This window comes from Pinus tabuliformis, chromosome Q (assembly GCF_031772625.1).
Source record: "Pinus tabuliformis cultivar Carrire ecotype Pingquan chromosome Q, CPIR1, whole genome shotgun sequence".
NCBI lineage: Eukaryota > Viridiplantae > Streptophyta > Pinopsida > Pinales > Pinaceae > Pinus > Pinus tabuliformis.
The window spans coordinates 631776475-631797892 of NC_142296.1; the positions used below are offsets into that span (position 1 = coordinate 631776475).

Genomic DNA, 21418 nt, shown 5'->3' on the forward strand with positions numbered 1-21418 from the left:
AAGTATGCCCAAATATATTATTTCAAATGATCTATGTAGCTCACCTTATGGTTTTTCAATTAGCGAAGTTGCTACCTATATTGATGAGAACTTCTACAATTGATACCACAATGACAATATATGTTATAGTTTTATCCATGTTTCTTTGAAGGTGTTTCTCCTTCAGTAGAGCAGCAATACATTGTAGTTTCCATTTAGGGGAGAAGTGTACCCAGTAGCAACCTTGGCCTGTGTGCAGATGGGTTGAATGAACATTAGACTCTATCTATTGTTTTGAAGGTGTTTCTCCTTCAACAATACTTCATCTTAGTAGATACTTTCGGTCTGCACTTTTAGTAGATGCACACAGCCTTAGGATACATGTTGTAGATTATAGTTTTCCTATGAGGTTGTAGTAGCGATGAAAGAAGTGCATCGATTTTAGGCATATTTAGTATGCTTTTATAGTTTGACTTAGATGCTCACTTTTCTTAATTTAGGTGTTTTTATTAGTTCTGTTTTATGCACAGATTTATCTTTAAGAAAAGTGCACAGTAGAGAAGGGTTCTATATTTTGAGCAAGGGACACACTTCTAGGTAGGAGGTACTCTATTCTAGGAAGATTTTTCCATGTAGGTTAAGTGCTTTATTCGAGAATCCCAAGATGCGCTATTGTAGAAATAAGAAATTCGTTTATTTTGAGTTATTCATTAGTGCATTGATAGTATAATGTTTATTCCATGCAATACCTCAATATTGTATACAACCATATTTAGTATGCTTTTATAGTTTGACTTAGATTCTCACTTTTCTTAATTTAGGTGTTTTTCAGTTCTGTTTTATGCATAGATTTATCTTTAAGAAAAGTGAACAGTAGAGAAGGGTTCTATATTTTGAGTAGGGGACACACTTATAGGTAGGAGGTACTCTATTCTAGGAAGCTTTTGCCATGCAGGTTAGGTGCTTTATCTGAGAATCCCAAGAGGCACTATTGTAGCAATAAGAAATTTGTTTATTCTGAGTTCTTCATTAATGCATTGATAGTATATTGTTTATTCCATGCAATACCTCAATATTGTATGATGAAATTACAGTTAAGATTGTCATAATATTTTGACTTACCCTCTTTTATAGGGAAACTAGAGTGTGTGTCAAGCTTGCACATCATAATTGTATCATTAGAGTTTACCTAGCATGAATTTTGTGGATCTAAGCAGCTAGATACCTGTTGGAATTCAAGAGGGAACAATACTACAAAGTGGGAAAGAGGTTTCGCAGTTAACCTACCTTTCACATTATGGTTGGAGTCGGTTTGTTGGAAACATGGTGGATACCCCAGCTTCCTTTTTATGATTGAGTGCAAGATTGAGTCCTTGTTGGAATTCAAGAGGGAACAATACTACAAAGTGGGAAAGAGGTTTCGCAGTTAACCTACCTTTCACATTATGGTTGGAGTCGGTTTTTTGGCAAGATGGTGGATACCCCAGCTTCCTTTTTATGACTGAGTGCAAGATTGAATCCTTCGACATACTCCTCGCTCAATTGTCATTAAGTGATGGGTTTTCTCAGAAGTGCTTCACATCTATAAACTTTACTAGACTTGTTATTGAGTCTTTGGATGTGGTTATCTTTTCAAAGCACACACGTACAAGAAGATAAGAAATAATATGCCTGACTAATCTCAAGTTATCTTCCTCCGAATAGGGTGTTCCCTTCCATAAACCTGACGACTCGCTCTACTTCTTTCTAGTGAACAAATTTAGGAATTTTCATGAATTGTGAGACAATTTCAACCCCATAACTATCAGTTTCTTATTTAAAGTTATACCCATTAGATTAGAACCCGCACAAGGAGAATTCCATTCCTGTTTCAAAATAACCTGCAATCGACTTATACCATGCTATTTAATATTTTATGTATTTCTTCGCATCCTTGGCCTGTGACATAAAGACACAACAAGTTACCTTGCATTTTCTATACTAACACTCCTAAAAAATAATAAAGTATGCCCAAATCTGTCATTTCAAATTATCTATGCATCTCACATTTTGGTTTTTCAATTATCAAAGTTGTTACCTATATTGATGAGATCATCGACAACCAAGGCCATAGTGACAATATCTGTTAGAGTTTTATCTGTGTTGCACTAAAGGTGTTTTTCCTTTAGCAACACTACAATACATTGTCATTTCCATTCAATGGAGAAGTGTACCTAATAGAAGCCTTGGTATCGGGTGCAAATGGATTGAATTCACAATAGACTTTATCTATTATTTTGAAGGTGTTTCTCCTTCAATAGTACTTCATCTCAGCAGATCCTTTCAATCTACACCTTCAACAAATGCATACAGCCTTGGGGTACATGCTATAGATTCCAGTTTTGCTGTGAGGGTATAACAACGATGAAAGAATCACATCGATTTTAGGCATCTTATTGTTGTTGTATGAAAGCATGCTTGTCTAGTGTTTCCCAAACTTATATAGAGCCATATTTATTATACTTTTATAGTTTGACTTAGATTCTCACATTCTTAATTTAGGTGTTTTTCTTAGTACTATTTTATGCATAGATTTATCTTTAAGAAAAGTGCACAATAAAGAAGGGTTCTATATTTTGAGCAGGGGACACTCTTGTAGGTAGGAGGTACTCTATTCTAGGGAGCTTCTGTCATTCATTTTAGGTGATTTATCCTAGACAGAGTTCTAAGTCCTTGCCTCCTTGACAAAGTCCCTGCCAGACAAGACACTGGTGGATAGAGTTCCAAGTCCCTAAATTTTCTAGAAACCCACCTGACCCTAGCTATCTAGCCTAAAATCCTTTACATTCCAAACATATCTTGGTTGTTATTTCATAGAGAGAGCCATCTCTAGTTTGGTAGGGCTAGCTACCAAACTAAAATCTTGGTCTGTGGTTACCTTCGTCGATCTCTTCATCAGCCTGGGACATTATGGAGGATAATAGAGGGCATGAAAACTAGGGAGTGCCAAGGTGTTGTAGTGAATGTAAGGTTCCCAAGTCATGGAAAAATGCAATGCTAGTTGTGAGTTCATGACTGCCAAGGTGTGTTAGGGAATGCTATGGCATGCTAAGATGTGCCAGATAGTACGAAGACATGTCAAACAAGCTAATATGTGCCAAGTGCTAAGGCATACCAAGATGTACAAGGGTTCCAAGTCCTTGCCTCCTCTTCTTCCATATGATATCCACTTATGACATTTCCTTTGCAATATTTGGTGCATTTGATAGTTATAGGTCATTTATAGGTTATAAATGTCTTCAGAGTTTCACTTCTAATTAAGTATTCAAATGAACATATTGGTTCTCTTATACATAACTATTTTTCCCTCCACCCAATTTTCATAACTTCAAAAACCATTAGATAGGGACCTACATCTTTGATGTTGCTTTGCTTGTTTAGTAACATATTGCTGAGACTTTAATTTATTGAAAGTTGTAGAATTTAGAATTTATGAAGTCTCAAGGTCTAATTTTAAAAAACATAATTCTTTAAAGGGTGCTAGCTCAATGGAAGAGCACCTGCTTTACAAGAAGGAGGTTGGTGGTTCAATTCCATTGTGCCCTGACATCCATATGGAATGGCGACGATCAATTTTTGGTGATAGAGGCTCTCTTGACAGTCACCAATGAGCTTTGGTGACATTTTTCGACCCTCACAAAAAATATGAAATGGTGACAATCAACGAATGCCACCATATATACGCATCAATAGTGACGACCCTCAAAGTTCCGCAACCATAAATCGTTGTTGTTGATATGAAATGGTGATGGTCATTGTCCGTCATTGTAGTCATTATTCGTGATGGACATTGAATGTCACCACAACACCTATACTTCTAGCAATGCGGCTTTTGGTGACGGTCAATGACTATCACCATATATATGCACCAATAGTGATGGCCATTAAAGATCCATCACAATAAATCATTATTGTTCATATGAAATAGTGACGGTCACTATCCGTCATTATAATCAATATTCATGATGGACCTTCAATGTCACCATAACACCTATACTTTTGGCGACGCCACCTTTGGTGACGTTCCGTTTTTTGTGACCGAGGCTATGGTCTGTCACCATTGCTCATATTCAATGGTGATGGTCGCTATCCATTATTATAAATCATTATTGGTGACGAAATTTGAATGACACTACAACACCTATACTTTTGGTGGCGCCATCTTTGGTTACATTTAGGTTTTGGTGACGGAGGCTATGGTCTATCACCATTGGTCATATGAAATGGTGATGGTCGTTATCCCTCATTATAAATCATTATTGGTGATGGACTTTGTATGTCACTACAACACCTATACTTTTGGCGACGCCACCTTTGGTGACGAATGCTCTTTTGAATGTCACCAATGAGCTTATGGTGACATTTTTCGCCCCTCACCAATGTCCTTTTTTCTTGTAGTGATAATATCAGTGCATAAATGAACATAAAAATACATTAGTTACCTTATCTTGTCATGCCAAGCTTGTTGCCCTTCAACTGGACACATCCACGCCATCTCTCAAGGGACTCCAATTATCTTGATAGATCCACCTATAACTAGAGACTAGCTAATATGCCTGTCAAGTACATGTTCAGGAATCTAGCACATATACACATAATGTCAACAAAATCACGGTTAATAGGACTCCCTTTATTCAGAGAACTCATTTGTTGGAATTAGGGTTTCCAAACCTAGCCAAAACATTCTTGCCCAATTCCTTTCTTTTACCTTTTTCATTGCTACAATTGAGGCTTACTATGCATTGTCACATCACGCAACTGTCAGTTATATAAACACATCAACTATTACCTTGTCACACTAATACCAAGCATGTTTCCTACAACTACTCACACATGTCAACCACATGTTCCACATATCAAGACAATCATATATATCAATTCGAAATCAACCTTTACGAGGACTAACGATCATGTCATAATCCATAGTCAACTCATAGTCATCAGTCATAATACATAATGCTACAAAAATCACCTATGATACTCAAGTACATGTTAGCTATCTCAACTCATATGCATTAGCACAATCATTTTAAAACAAGATCATTTCAACACATATTCATATTATGAAATTCATCAAAAATTCAACCAACTTGCAATGTACCATGTTATATAAATCAACTAGATGACATAATTAAATAGTCAAGCACCAAATATACAACATAAGAAAACTCATACCTTACTATGTCTCAAGGGAGGCTATCTTGTCTGCATAATCAGTCTAGTTAGCACGATATAACTTCACAACATATCAACTCAAACATAAATAAGATCATGATATCTAGAATAGTCACTACCTAACATGTTTACATCATAACTCATTCACAATTATCATTCACACATATGCAAAGTCGATCTAAATTAGTACAACACCATATCACAAATATGTCGGCTTATACCTGAATATGATAACCATAACCATCTGCATAGGCCAATCCTATTCAGCATGATGCATATAACATCAAGGTATAAATGCTATAACCCTAATCAGCAAGCTAACTATCATTCTCGTCAACAACATATAACCTAACCGTCAAGATAACTGTGATATAACAACAACAAGTTAACCTATAACATACTCATCAACAACATATAACACAATCATCAAGTTATCTAATATAAAACAACAATAGCAATGCATACAACTACATGTTACTATCATTCTTGACTATCTGGCACATGTGCATATAACTACACTAATCAACTAACATCTATCATGAATGTAACCATAACATCAAAATACATGTACATAAACCTAATGCATATAACAACCATTGACTTAGATACCTGCATGCAAAACAAAAAATACTTGTATGACGATTTGCTCTACCCCAAAGTCCAATGCTGCAACCTCATTATGTTGATTTGCATCTCCTGCCCTATCTAAGCCAATAAATTAGCATCATAACAGCCAATATCACTCTGATGACCTAAATTGCATATAATGACTTCACAAGGCATGTTTGACGTACTATTCAAACTATAAGCAAGACCATGCATGCATAACAATTATATATATAGACATATAACAAATGAGTACCAAACCATACACACATCATTCTAGCTAGAGTCTAGTCATCAATGTGTGACCATATCAAGTACAAAACCCATGATCTCATGCATGAAAAAAACCATTAATCCATTGTACACATTGCCACTAGCAACCAACAGTATGCATAAGCAATATCGAATCAACTACACCTACGCATAAATGCATGTAGTCGAACATAAGTGATCAAATCTTGTAATCAACCTACAAGACTAATACATGTAATCCAAATATTCAAGAATGTAACCTAACATTCAAGGATGTAAGTAAGCACCATAAAATCAACATGTAAGCAACATATAATCCATACACATTTAGTCACATACTTATGACAATGCATTTCACGAAATTAATATTAAATTCTTCATGATAACCATACTAAAACCATTCTCAAGCATCAAGCAATGTAATAAATACATGGCATGCAAGTATAAAAGGCACACATGCAACTTACATGCATGCATGACCAACACCTTCAACCCATCCAGTCCGAGAGTTGAACCATGCTATGATACCACTATGTAACACCCCCTCTCAGGTCTACCCAAAGTAACCATGCCAACCCAGGTAAACATGAGGAGAGATGCTACTACAGTTAGATTCGAACTCCTATGTCACCTTAAGGAAGTGGAATTGACAGAACATCACTTACAGTCATCCAACATCATCAAAAAACCTCTTAGGAGACAAGTCAGCCACTCAGACAACCTATCCCTGGGTCCCACTTCTATTCTACAACTTTTAGGCCATAGTCGCTCTCATGCTATGGGAATGGGAGTGACCATCAACCTAAAGTCGTTCTCATAAGCTTGCCTGCCAGTGACTATGGTCCAAAATTTCCGGTTCTGTGCTAGTGACCCCAGGATTTGAGCCACTTTTCTAGCCCAGAATCTTGGCCTCTGCCCATAACTTGTTGTAACTTTTGAAAATTATAAAAAACATGATAACCATGCTGATCAATAAAAAATTACCCTCAGGACTAGGCCTGAGCATCCCCAACCGGGATTGACATTCTGTCAAACACTTGGCATCAATGCAACCTACAGGTCTAGGATACAAGACAAAGCATAAATGACTGAAACAACTTATGAAACATAACCAGAAGGATCACCTCCTTCTCCATTGAACTACTAAATCATCAATTAGGTCTTGTATCCATCCATTTAACAATTACAAGTAAATTTATGAAATAACCATGACATGAACCAACCATTCAACTATACTTATAACTAGCATAAAACAATATAAATATCAAAGATATAACAACCATTAAATCCACAAATAAATCAATGCAAAAGTAAGATAATTTATCTTTTATTAATCATAGGAAAATCCAAGCAAGTTTGGGACTTCCACGTACCACCCGACCATAGACATGATTGAACCAAATATCTCTTTCATCCAGTCACCCTCGCACCATATTCCAAGCATGAATGTGGGATCTCATAGAACAACCAATCCAAGAACAACCAAGGGAATCCAGAGGTTAAACCACCTCCAACCTCATCAAACCATGATCACACCAAAACCGGTGCTCTGATCACAACTGAGCAGTACTTGTAATGCCATTCATAATGCATCACTATCCTTGAGGAATTTTCCGTCTCCTTGTCTCTTAGACTTTACCGCATTCCAAACCTAGATCAATATGCCATAAACTGAGACCAGTCTCTTAGGATTTACCACAATCCAAACCCAGATCACTAAGCCCTAAACTGGGACTTGTCCCTCAAGCTTTACTGTGTATCCCACCAAAATAGATCAAGGGATTCCTAAGCCTTTAGGAATGGAACTTGAGACCACCTCTTCCCCAGATTCCGAAATCCATCTGACAATTCCAAATCTCAAAAAATTAAATAAACATCCCAAAATACCATGGCATCCAGAAAAAGGCAAGGCTAGGCTAAAAACCACTATCATAACCCGACAAAACCATGCCACTGAGAGCATGAGAACAATACACTAACATGCAAAGCCATGCATGTCCAAACCAACTAGGAAATCACACATGCAAAAGGTTACCTATAAGTATCGTGCTGAAGCTTATTGATACTGCTTTCCTTTCCTTGATCCTTGCTTGCCTTACTTTCCTTTGCTTGATTTTCCTTTCCTTGCTCCAAACTAGAGTGCACCAAGAAAAATATAAGTGACCAAGAGAGCAAGAGAGAGAATAATGAGAGAGCTCCAAACTTGAATTGACAAAATCTTAACACTGAACAACCTGCCAATTGATCCTCAGAAGCCTTTTTATGCATGAGGCCTCTAATTTCTTCATTTTCCATTATTTTCCTTCAGTTTCCTCCTCACGTGCAACCTATGACCTTTTACCTTCCTTTTCTCCTAATTTCCTTTATTTTCATAAATAAATGTGCCAAAAATGCCTTTTTGCCTTTTAATGCCTTTTCCTTAGCCTTTGCTAATTTCCTTAGCCAAGACACACATCCCGTGATGCCCACTAAGATATATTTTCCCAGCATTCAGCTTGGAATACGTGTCCCTTACCAGTGGTCTTATTTTTCCTTTATTAACTTTCATTACATGAAATTTTCACCTGGGTTGTTATAGTTGATATAGTTGAAAAGAGGAATTCATGTACAAAGTGAGGTTTAATAAATAAATTCTATGACTAATTTTCATATATGAGTAGCTTTCTTATTTTTATGTAAATCATATAAGGTTTGAATTGGATTTGGAATGTATGTGTTGATTTAGTTGAATGAGGAGTGGATTAGACAATGGGACTGTCAAATTATTCATTGTTGTGGGATGAATTAATTGTTGTTGAGTGAAAAAATGAGACAAAATACTTTCCACACATACCAAAAGAAATGTTAGGGTGATTTGAATCAATCGAGGTTCCATGAAAGGTATTAATTTTGGGGTTTATGTTGAGCCAATCTACCTATTAACAAATCTCTTTGTAAAGGTTCCTCATAAAGGTTCCAAAGCATGCATCGATTGATAGGAATGGGAATTTATTTTCCACACATTAGGTATTAAAATAGTTCGATAATCAAGGTATCCGGGTGCGAAAGTATTCGGTGTTGACCTCATCACAGGTGGTAGATAAGATTCTAGATTTTGGAATTCACGAAAATGTTATCCAAATTGAATCAAAGATATCTAGCTCTATTATGTGCAAAGATATATACAGATCTAAATAATTATTCGAATGAAAAGAGGATTCAGATTGATAAAGATATCCATATTCCTAAAGAGGGAGAGTATAGGGATCATCCAGATTCTTAGATTGAGGCATTAGTGCAAATTTATCTAGGTTGAAAAGGTATTCGAGTAAATAGTGATATCAAGTTTAAGAACCATCCAAATTCCCAATTGTGCGAGAGGTTTTCCTTAACACTTTCTAGAAAAGTGCCCAATCATAGAATACGTTTTGTGGATAGTATATATGAAGCCCATTGTGTTCAGGGCTTAGAAATTGGGGATTGTGAAATTGTTTGCAAGGTTAATTGTGATTATATTGGGGGAGTTTAAAAAGTGTTGATGGTTCTGGTTAAATTTTAAACCCCAATCCATATTATTGATTAAAGGGATTTTTAAATGATCCCACACACATGAGATTGAAGCACAGTCAAGGAGGTTTGATCAAATTTAGTTTGGGCCAACATGTATCTGTGGAAAGTTAATGAATTGTCATCAACATTCATGAACCATAATAAACCAATGACATATGAGATATATAAAACTTCATTTTATAATTATTTGTAGGAACCAACCTATTGTTATAAATATTTGTGGGCACTAACCTACTAGAGACGCCAATAATCACTATTGCAAATATTCATAGGCACCAACCTACTAGAGACACTAATCCACATTATTGTAAATATTCATAGACACCAACCTACTAGAGACACCAACCCTAATTGTTGTAAATATTCATACTTACCCACCTACTTCACTAAGTCTACTTGCTGCTTCTGCCTTCACCTTGTTTACGTGCTACTTCTTTCTTCACTAGGTTTACTTCTCCCAAAACTTGTTGTTTTTGGCTACTCCTAAAGAATGAACTTGTACATTATGTCACATCCAATTTTTCAAATATGATTATGAAAGTTTTACTTGAGGAATTTCTATATGTCTCCTTTCATCTATGAAAAAATCTCAATCTTAAAAATCCTAAAAAATAAGTTACATCAAAACTTCCAAGCCGACTTGTTTGAAATTGATTTTAGGATTATTCAAAAACCCTAACTTATACAATGCATATCTTTATATCAAACAAAAGTTTGAAATTTTTACTTTCACTACTGGTTATATGCCTCCATAGGCCTTTGAAAATTTCATTGTCTAAAACATCCCATAAAATACTTTATAGTTAAAATGCTAAATTGACCTATTTGAAGTTGATTTAAGGACTATTCTAAGACCCTAAATTTCACATGACATATATTTGAAACTACAGTGAACCAAAGTTTGAAATTTTACTTGCATTATCGCTATATGCCTCCATAGGTCTTTGAAATTTCATTACCTAAAACATCCCATAAAATAATTTATAGAAAAAATGCCAAATTGACCTGTTTGAATTTGATTTAAGGACTATTCTAAAACCCTAACTTCCACATGGAACATCAAAATAATTGTAGTGAACCAAAGCCCAAAAGTTATAGCTAAAATGTCAAGATGACCTGCTCACTCCACAAATAACATTTTTGCTCCATTTTTAAAACCTTCAAGACGATTCCCTAAATTCTCTTGAACACCTTAGGTCTATTTTCATTTGAATGGTCTTGAAATTCACTCATCTGTTATTTATTTATAGTATTTTTGTGTTCACTTATGGGGCCAACTTGTAAAACTAGCTTGGCCGACCTGTGCTTTTTGACCGGGCTGACCTGATAGAACCTTTCATATCTCTTCATTCCTATGGAGTCAAAGGGAGTTCCATATACCATTAGAAAGGTATTAGAATACAATTTTCAACAATATATCCTATTTTCCCATTTGATATAATTATTTTGAGTAAAAATTCCTTCAAATATAGGGTATCCGAACCGTGCATAAAAAATTGGGCATCTAAACAATATTTCCAACGATATTCTTCTAGAAATATTTATCTTGGACATTCATAGTCTATCCTATCTTTGACATCAATGACAACAATATTTCCAACAAAATATACCAATAAATTATGACATAACAAGAACTCAGACCTTGTGAGGCACACAAAAGTGGACCTCTATCCAAAAAATATTTTATCATTTTGATCACACTAGACTAATACAAAAGTTGTAAAATTTAAACCCAGATAAAAAAAAAATATTTCATTCCTAGTTTTACCAATTTCATCGATTTAATTCGGAAGTCATTTTTTTTTTTTTTATATAACCCTTTTGTTCATGCAAGTGAGTTATATTGGAATCTAGAACATCAATATTATCATGTAAAAATCAATATTCTGGGTTGAATTATTAATGTTATTGGTTCATTCAATATCAATAATATTTACATTTTATTATTTCTATTTTCTAAAAATGAAATTGACCAAGCAATTGCTAGGAATTGTTATAATGGATTGAAGGGTCAATGCTATTGGCTATTTCATGAATATCCATAATATTCCCATTTCCCACTTTAAAGGTGTTGGACACCTAATCCTCTATGGGTTGGTGTAGAATGTGAACAACCATGAGAGTCCAAGAGACCTTGGAATGTGGAACCCAACGGTCACATGAATGTACAATAAATGTATATCATTGTGAAATAATAAATATACTCTCATGCTTATATTTAATATACTATTGCTACCATGTATGTGTTTAACATGGTATCAAAGCGAGCGAATTTTGGTCCTACTCATATTTGAGTCACTGTTTTCTTGTGGCTTTTTGTTTTGTTTCTTTCACCAGAGCTATGCGTTTACCATTAATGTTATGTGGGTCATGAACTCTGGGTGCAGTGATATTCCTGGTTGATTGATTCATGCGTTGGTGTTGAGCTTGAAGTCTGAGCGAAGCTCACGGGAATACAAAACGTTTGAAGGCATATATATCCACGTGTTGGAATGGAAAATCAATTTTCCTTGCGTTATGTCTCTGTACGCAGGTTGAAGGAATTCTAAATGTTTTGAACGTCCCTATGCATGGTGATCTCCATGTGTAATTCCTGATATGAGCGATTGTTTTCTGTGGCCAGTTCTACTGTCAGTCATGTAAAAAAAAAAAAAAAAAACATAGTCGGTTGTTGCAGTTGTATTCTGCGTTGAAGAATGAAACTGGGAGATTGAAGACTATATTCATTAAGTGCAGTTATAACGCTCCCTGCACACTTGAGCTCTAATTTTAGCCATTATCCTGCCATCCCTGACACATTTATGTGTGACAGTTCCTCTACCTTAGTCTAAATGACTATGTTCCTGACCTCTGAAATCCGCAGGTCTCTATTTTTGGCTGTCGTTTCTATATCCTTCGAAATCCACAGGTCACCATTTTTGGTCTCTGATTCGCTATCCATATATTGAACTGCCATACCAGAGTCCGTTGGTTGCTCTGCGTTAACCATACAAATGATGGCCCATACAAATACTGTCTCGGCTCTGCATTAACCATCTTTGCTCCAATAAATATGCTATGCATTAACTCCATATACGCTGCTCCTGCTCCTGATGTGCATACGCTGCTCTGTTGTGCCCATGTATAACGTTGTCTCTGGCTACATTGGTAAGGTTGGTATGAGGCATTTCCACAAGCTAAGGAACCATTATCACTATCCTATCGTTAATATTGACAAGCTATGGTCTCTGGTATAAGACTGTCCTCCACGGAGCTACGCTAACACCTATAGGACAATCCTCATTCATCCAAAATGCTCACGCTACTCCTGGTTACGTCTGTTGCAGTCGAGTGAGTTTCATCAACAGAACCATACCTCCCATCCGAGAATACATAGTCGTGGTATAATGCTTCCTATGTTGCGATATTGTGGCGGTATCATATATCAAGTTTGTTTCCATATAACGCTGTTTAACATTCATATAATATACTTGGAGATGTAGTCTGATGGTGTTTTGAAGGCTCTGTGGTATCACTGCTTCCATACATGGTATTGCTGCTCCCTACCATATATCGCTCTAAGGTTTAAGAGATGAATTCTGAAGCACTGGTTAGCGATTTGAAGTGTGATCCCCAAGATCGAAAGCATCATCATCAAAAGAAGTTTCAATCTGCAAAGAAAAAAAATATTCAGAGGCCGAGTACCTATTTCTTTGCCCAAGAAGGAGCACAATTGTAAGGCCGAGAACCTCTTCTTCTATGGAAAAATTATTAAGACAAATTGAGACAGTGTCTTCTCCAACAAAACCAAGGGTCTGAGTCAAGCTCACAGATACAAGGGAAGGCCGAATTTGATTCCAGTTGTGGCCAAAAATTGTTCTACACCAGAAATCAAGTTTCTGTCACCAAGGCCATGCCATTTAATTATGGGAGCAGACTTTTTTGATGTATTTCAATTGAGTATTGATAGTGGAATATGAAGCAAAAATTCTTATGCCTTGACTATGATTTAAAGGGCCGAGACAATATAGATCTAAGGGTTTCAAGAGTTGAGTTATAATGGGGAGAGAGCCGCATTATTATAGATGCATCAACGATAGTCTCAAGAGCTTAAGTAGATCAAATCATCTGCCATCACTCCATGCCTGTTGAAAGGAGACAATTCATCTAGCCATTGGAGAAGCCATGTTGCAATATTAGGATCAAAGGAATCGAATTGCAGCCACTAATGTTATGTTTTAGATCTGATTTCTACATGCCTGTAGCAGTGAGTTTATGAGAGGCTGAGTTCGTGTACATGTTCCAGATTTCATGTGCTTGTAGTAGCTTGTAATGTGCATGTAGAAGTCTATCAATATCATTGTGATTTATTTTCTTCGTAAAGGAAGGGAAGATCTAGAGAAAGAGAGCACTTTACTGGGTTCACCAGAGAATTGCACTGAAGGTTATTTGAGCTGAAAAATGGCTGTCGCTCATGGAAATATGCATGTCGCTCATGGAAAATATGCATGTCTCTCATGGAAAATATGCATGTCTCTCATGAAAAATGGCTGTCGCTCATGGAAATATTTCTGTAGGACTGGGATGCAGAAATATTTGAAGCAACTTGGTCATCCATAACCTCATCCACATAATATTTTCATAGATTCTTCAATTACTACTATGTTCTACATGGACTGACTTGAGACGGGATTTCAACATCTTCCGAGACCCTGATATGAACTCTGTATGCATCAAACCCACTTTTGAGAGGATAATGACATTACAGTTTTGAAGTAAGGAGGTATTGACTTGTTGATTCTAGAGTTGTTGATTCCTTGTTATATTCACTACTACATAAGTATATATGGTTCATGAAAGTAGTGTTCTTCTAGCATCACAGTGATTGTTGCCGGTTGATTGGAACATTGATTGTTAAAGCCCAGAAATTGGCTCTAATTTATGATGTATTAGATTTATTAAATACTTTGATACAGTCCAATGATGATGGGATGGTAAACATCGACAAGGACAATATTTCCGATATCATAAACTGTCTACAGAATGCACAGGAAAAGATCGATTTTCTGCAACAAGAATATCAATTCCAGTGAGATGAGCTTCAACAGAAGAATAGTAATTTTGAACCTATTCAGAATATTGAGACAGACTCCCATCAGCAAGTCAATATTGTTGAAGTTCATTCACATCTAGTGTCTAATAAAGCAGCAGTTGTACATGCAGATGCAGAAATTCAGTCTGCACTTCCCAAGCCCATCATTAGACCTTGGGAAGAGCTTGTCCACAACAAGCACATAACTTGTCTTGGATATGACAAGGACATGTCCTTTCATATTCCAGACTACTCAAAGCCCATCCAGTTTCAGAGTGTTGGATTCCTTCATGACAGTTCACTTCCAGTTGTTACAGATTCTGTCCCTCTTCCACAACAACATATTGTGAAATGCCAACACTGTGACCGAGTTGACCATCTGAAAGATCATTGTTTTGATCTTCATCCATGTAAGCACTGTCATAAAACCAATCATTCTTCAAACAGGTGCTTCAAAAACAAACCTCTTGCAAGAACAAAGATTCATCTTGGATGGATCGCTTCTTGGCAATGGGCATCAACAACCAAGAAGATATTTCAGTCATACATCCGAACTTGTTCTAGAGTATTGAAAAATCTTGCAGTTTAGATTTCTTCATCTTCTCAGGTTGTATCTAAAAGGGAGGGAAATGATGGTCATCTACAATCTTCAAAGCCACATCAAGTGAGCCTGAGCCACAACCTGCCACACCAGATTCAGAGTTGTAGCCAAAGACAAAGATCCACTTGAGCATGCCTTCAGTCGGTGATACCTCTTCAAAGAATTGGGGACACTTCCTCTAGCAGAAGACTTCAGATTCTTGCCAGTTTTGGAAGAGTTCCAGGAATTGCATTAAGCATTCCAGAGTTGGTGGTAATCCTTAAACCATCACATGTTGAGACCTCCCTTTTCAGGTTGAGGTTCTCCCTTTTATGCGGGGTGAGACCTCCCTTTCATGGTTGAAGGTTTCCCTCTTCAAAACATTAGGAGCACTTCCTCTAGCAGAAGACCTCAGCTTCATGCTAGAATTGGAAGAGTTCCAGGAACTGCACTAAGCATTCCAGTGTTGGTGGTCATCCTTAAACCATCACCCTTTATACCAACATTTCAGAGAGCACATTCAACCTAGTGCTGCCATGTTTTTTGCACATTTTGTATTACAACTCTCTTCTTGGACTCATACATACCCCTTCGGATTAAGGGGGGGAATGTTGGACACCTAATCCTCTATGGGTTGGTGTAGAATGTGAACAACCATGAGAGTCCAAGAGACCTTGGGATGTGGAACCCAACGGTCACACGAATGTACTATAAATGTATATCATTGTCAAATAATAAATATACTCTCATGCTTCTCTTTAATATACTATTGCTACCATGTATGTGTTTAACAAAAGGAAAAAAATTCCCCTGTTTCTAGCATTAGACACAATATATTTAATACTGAAAAGAATAGTAACAACACAAAATACAGTACATTGCTTCTATAAATGTGCAAAAGTTTTTAAACAATCTCTTTTCAGGAGTGTTATTATTTGTACATTTTATTGTAGGGATATTAGGTTGCATTTCTCTTATATATTTGAAGTATTATATATTAACTCAAATAAATTATAAATGTACCGTACACTCACAAGCACTTACATTAGTTTTCTTCCATCAACCACCATTATTTGTTAGACATTTATTTGTCTCAACATTTGCAAAACAAAGTTAAAATATAAATAGATTTGAAAGACAGAAAGAATTCTGAATCTCAGTAAACTAACATAAAAATTGTAGAGTCTACATCCATTCAAACAAACTAGTGGTTTTGCAGTTTCTTTAAATCTTGCATATAAAGCATTTAATACAACAATTCAATCTAGCTTCCATGATAGAGATAAAGATAATTCATCTTACTATGAAATCCATCAATATTAAAAGAGATATGAGTTGATCTAAAAATATATAAAATAGAAATGCATATGAGATAGGAGTTGATATAAAATATATAAAATAGAAATGCATATTTAAATAATAAAAGGGATGAAATAAAAGAGACCTTGATATTACACATTATTAATTCTTAGAGTTAGTGGGATAGTTATATCTCCATGAGTGTCGTCTCTAACCTAACATAAAAAAATTACCTTTATAAGTCTACGTTTTCAGTCATGTTATGATGCATGAGAAGAAAAAATTATTCAGATCGATCATCTAAACATAAAAATATGACTGACCTAAGCTTCCTATTGTGCTTTCGGTACATGATTGTCTACACCGTCTTCTGGATCAACCATGCATTTTATAATCTCATCAACACACAAACCTACCCAAATGTAGACAAATAAGATTGGAATTGTTAGGCAAACCAAACAAATTTGGCAAGTTTCCGAATTTTTAATCCTTAATAAAATTTAAACTCATTTAATGATTTGATGACTTTCTCAAGAAACTCTTTATTATATTTTTTATCCTTCCTAGATCATCTATTGTGGAAGTTTGTACCATTGTCTTACCAAAGCCATGGTCTTCTGCGCCTTTCATAGAAACCCTATGGACACAAAGTTCTGTGAGATTGTCCTTTACAACATCCTTTCCTTCATAGCCTTCACTCAAATCATAGTTTAAGTGTGGAGCATGATACCTTCCATGATTGATGCATTAGATTTGCATGGTCTAGTCAAACTAAAACCTTCAACATAATATTTCATTATATAATGGGGAGTAAATAGAGCGTATCCACCCTATTCTAGTATTTTATCATGACCCTTGAACTCTCTCACAAAATCCATCTGATCATCACATGTAGGTCCACACAAATTGTTGATGTTTGTCCAAAACCAATATTCAATGCATTCATTTGGACGAGGCATGATTTTAATTTAATCAAGTTTAATGGTTATGAATTCATCCTTTTCCAAAGTCTTTTTCAAGTCATCCTCAAAATATTTCTCAATTAATGCAGATGGAATTGATATCTTTTCAAGGTAAATAGTTGTTGTCTTGTCTTCTTCAAGAGAATCCATGGTTATGAGAGGTTCATTACGGTCATCTACAATAAGAACAACATCAACGTCGATGTTCTGTGTAACAAATAAAATGGACCATTAGAAAATAAAAAGATATGAAGTTCATATTAAATATTACTTGCACACTACCCAAACTAACATAAAAGGAATTCATCCCCACACTAGTACAATGTCAATGACATGCATCGTATGCAAGAGACAGGGATAAATGACAAACCCCACAGATTTTTAAAAATACATAAACAATAGATGATTTACCCATATGTAGGTAATGATCATCATAATATTTGTTTAAATACAACCGATACACTTTTTCTTTATGGAATACAACCTCCTTTGGGGGAGTTGTGACACCATAAATAACATATGTCTTCCTCAAGACCTTATCACTGATGTTGCAAGTGTAAAAATGTGACTGCATGCCTTTGTAGATATGTCTTCGGAGAATCCAATGAAAATTTCATTAACTAACTTTCTCTAATCGAGAAAGGAAGACCCATTCACCCACGTAAATCTTTGAATGAGAGAAGTTTGTAGGGCTAGACAAATTAATCATTGATCCAATTATATATACACTCAATTGTGTGTCTTGAATCAATTAAAAGGAAAATAAAAAAAAATATATGTGGCCTTCATCATTGAGGTAGGATCCAATAAGCCAACTCTCTTCGGTATGCGCTGATGGAATGAGAAATCCAAATTTTTTGATAGAACATCGAATACAATGAGACAAAAAATAAGGTTTTTCAAAACAACACGCCAATGTTTACAAACTACTTGAAATCTTGTCAACACTCACAGTAAAACTTAATGAAATATTAACTCACTACTCTCAAATGACAAAAACTTCCAAATAATTTGATCCATAAAAAAAAAAAAGTTCTTAAAACCAAAATAAACATTAAACATTGAACTGACAAAAAACAATTAGACTATATTAAAATATTAGAGTGAAACTATATTAAGTTAATGTGAAAAAATATATTTAAATGTAAACTAGATTAATGTAAGGTCTATTTTAAAGTATAGATTAAACGATTTTATGTTTATGTATTTGAATTACATTTTGTTTTATATAGATTTTTTTTTAAGATATATAGCTTATACGGTTTATCCCTATTTTATATGTATATGTAAAATTAATTTGACACCCTACAAAACAATATATCAAATGTAAAACTATTAGTATATTTGATATTAAAGTATATAACCAAAAATATTTAAACTTTACAGTAAAACTAATGCAATAGAGTGAAGCTTCTATGAAAACTATATAAAAAATTTTAATATAAAATTGAATTAACATTAAAGTTTTCTACATAAATGTAATTTGAAACCATATTAAAAAAATATGTTAATGATAAACTATTATTATACTTCAACTATTTTTTGAATTATATAATGTTTTGGATATTTAATTTTATATGTAAAATTATTAATACGATGCCTATTTTAAATATTATAGGAAAAAGTGAAATTATATTATCTATATATCTTTATATATATGAATGTTAAATTATATTAATGTAATGGTTATAATATAGAATTTATATTAAAATTAATATAGATTCATTTTAATTTTAGAATTGTTAGAGAAATTAAATTTCTCAATAAGTATCAAATTTGAGGAGAGGAAATGTTTAAACTTGGAGAGAATTTATTACCCTCATCACTTGCTAGATCTTTAATTAAGATAAATCTATGTTAGTTCTTAACAATTTATTTATATTATATAAATTTCACTTTTCTATATGTAAAAAAGTTCTCATTTTTAATTTTATTAAAACCTTGATTTAATTTCAATAGAATATCCATCAAATATTTTTAGTGACAATGAGGATAGAGAGTTTAGATATAACTCAAAAGTAATTATAATATTTTTGCTTTTATATTTAATTAAAAAATGTTCTAAAATTAAAATATTTATATTGTGAAATGAGTTATGGTTTTTGGGCATGTGGTATTAATAACCCATTGTATTGTATCAAATCTTATTTACAAGCTAATAATATCTATGGTAAAGTGGGCTTGAATATCCATGGTTAAAAATCTTATTATATTGTAAGTATTGAGTTTTTATGTGCTTATTAATTAAATTTAAATATATGCCCAGGGGGCTTTGGATTGACGGTGAATGGGTGCGCTGTTAAGGCACTCCTTGCGATAGGTCACTGGTTCAATTCCCCGTGGGTACTTAATTTAGTCTTAACCTAGAAAAAAAAATTAAATTTAAATATATTAGGAAAATCAATATTTCAATTTATATGGTAAAATCGATCTTAATTTATAATTTTTTTTTTGTAAAGCTTGGAAGGACCTTCTGTTTTCTATTTATAAAAGACAAGTTTACACCACATAGATGGGATAGGTGGCCTCAACCTTCCCAGTGGGAAACCAATTCTGTCGACCATCTATCCTCGTTATAAGCCATCCAAAAATAATATAATTTCAGGTGATCAACCCAAACTATATATACATATATATCATGATAAGAGTCTAAGTTTATGTATAACATAAGCATACATTAGTAAAAAAGTAAATGCTATCCGATAAAAACCAAAAATCATTCTGGAACCTGACTCTTCCATCTGATCTTCTAAGGTTGAGTCCACCGGAGTCAGGTCTTCAACTAAGTCTCCTGGTGCATCTGCCAACTCGATAATACAATGGATATTCCTTTGAATATGATCTAGGCAGATATCCTACTTGCACAATTGGAACTGAATGGCCTGTAGATCTTTCTTGTAGTTTGGCATGTCTTGGAGGGTCATTGCCATCCCCATTGAAAGTTGCTCCATGGCCTTCCCCAGAAGGCTCTTCATGAGCCAGTACAAGTATAAAGTCTACTTAAATTGCGTGAGTCTGCCCCTAGTATTCCTTGGGTCTGGGATTACCTCTCGCTAGGTCTCCATTTCCTCTTCGGAATCTGCCTCCTCCTTTATTTGTTCCTCCCAATCTTCTAAAATCTTGCAGATGCCTGCATCTGTCCCTACCCTATACGTTGCTGCCGCTTCATTGATGATCCTTTCTATTGGTTTCCTCCCACACCTAGGTTCTGAGGTGCCCGGGTCAGCTACACGAGGCAACTCCTTCCCCCTTCTTCCTTGTCCTCTTCCACGGGCAGGTCTAGCCATCTCTTCTACTGTGCGAGCCCAGTGCCAATGCGAAGATGTCTTTGTTGGTCTCTCCCTTGGTATGTCGCGTCATTTCTCAGCCTCTCCGTAGCAACTCTACTCATCCCACCACCCTTCCTACCTTCATAATCCACTTCCTCCATTCTCTGTTCCATCACCCCTCTTGTCTTGTCCTTCCCACCTCCGCCACTACCCTAGAACTCACTGCCTCTTCTCCATTGTCCTATGTCCATTGTCATGCGGGAGGCCAACGCAATCATCGCCATGAGCATGTGGGATGCGGTGGATAGTACCCGTCCCTTAGTTGGCCTCCCAACCATCTCTGACATACGTCCTTGGGCACACACCTACACTAGCAGCACCCCCACTAGCTTCAGTGTTGAACCGATAATCCTACTGTGGTTGGTAATGATAAGAGTGGTTCAAATCATTTATGTAGCTCCAACTTCTCTGGTCAGCAGAAATGGAGACTTATGTCTTTGAAGGCTCCATTGCTCAGCAAATGAGCGAAAAATGGCCCCAAGAAAAATAGGCAGCAAGAAAAAGTCTTGAGAGGTTGAGAAGATGCATGGACTAAACAGTCGTTTGCTATAAGTGATATGTGTATTAGTGGACATTA

The 21418-nt window shown here is 35.3% G+C and overlaps 1 pseudogene; it reads right to left on the reverse strand.

The window, feature by feature from the left end:
• Window positions 1–14615: 14615 nt before the first annotated feature.
• Window positions 14616–17819, reverse strand: LOC149221050 (vacuolar-sorting receptor 6-like; annotated as a pseudogene).
• Window positions 17820–21418: the final 3599 nt, after the last annotated feature.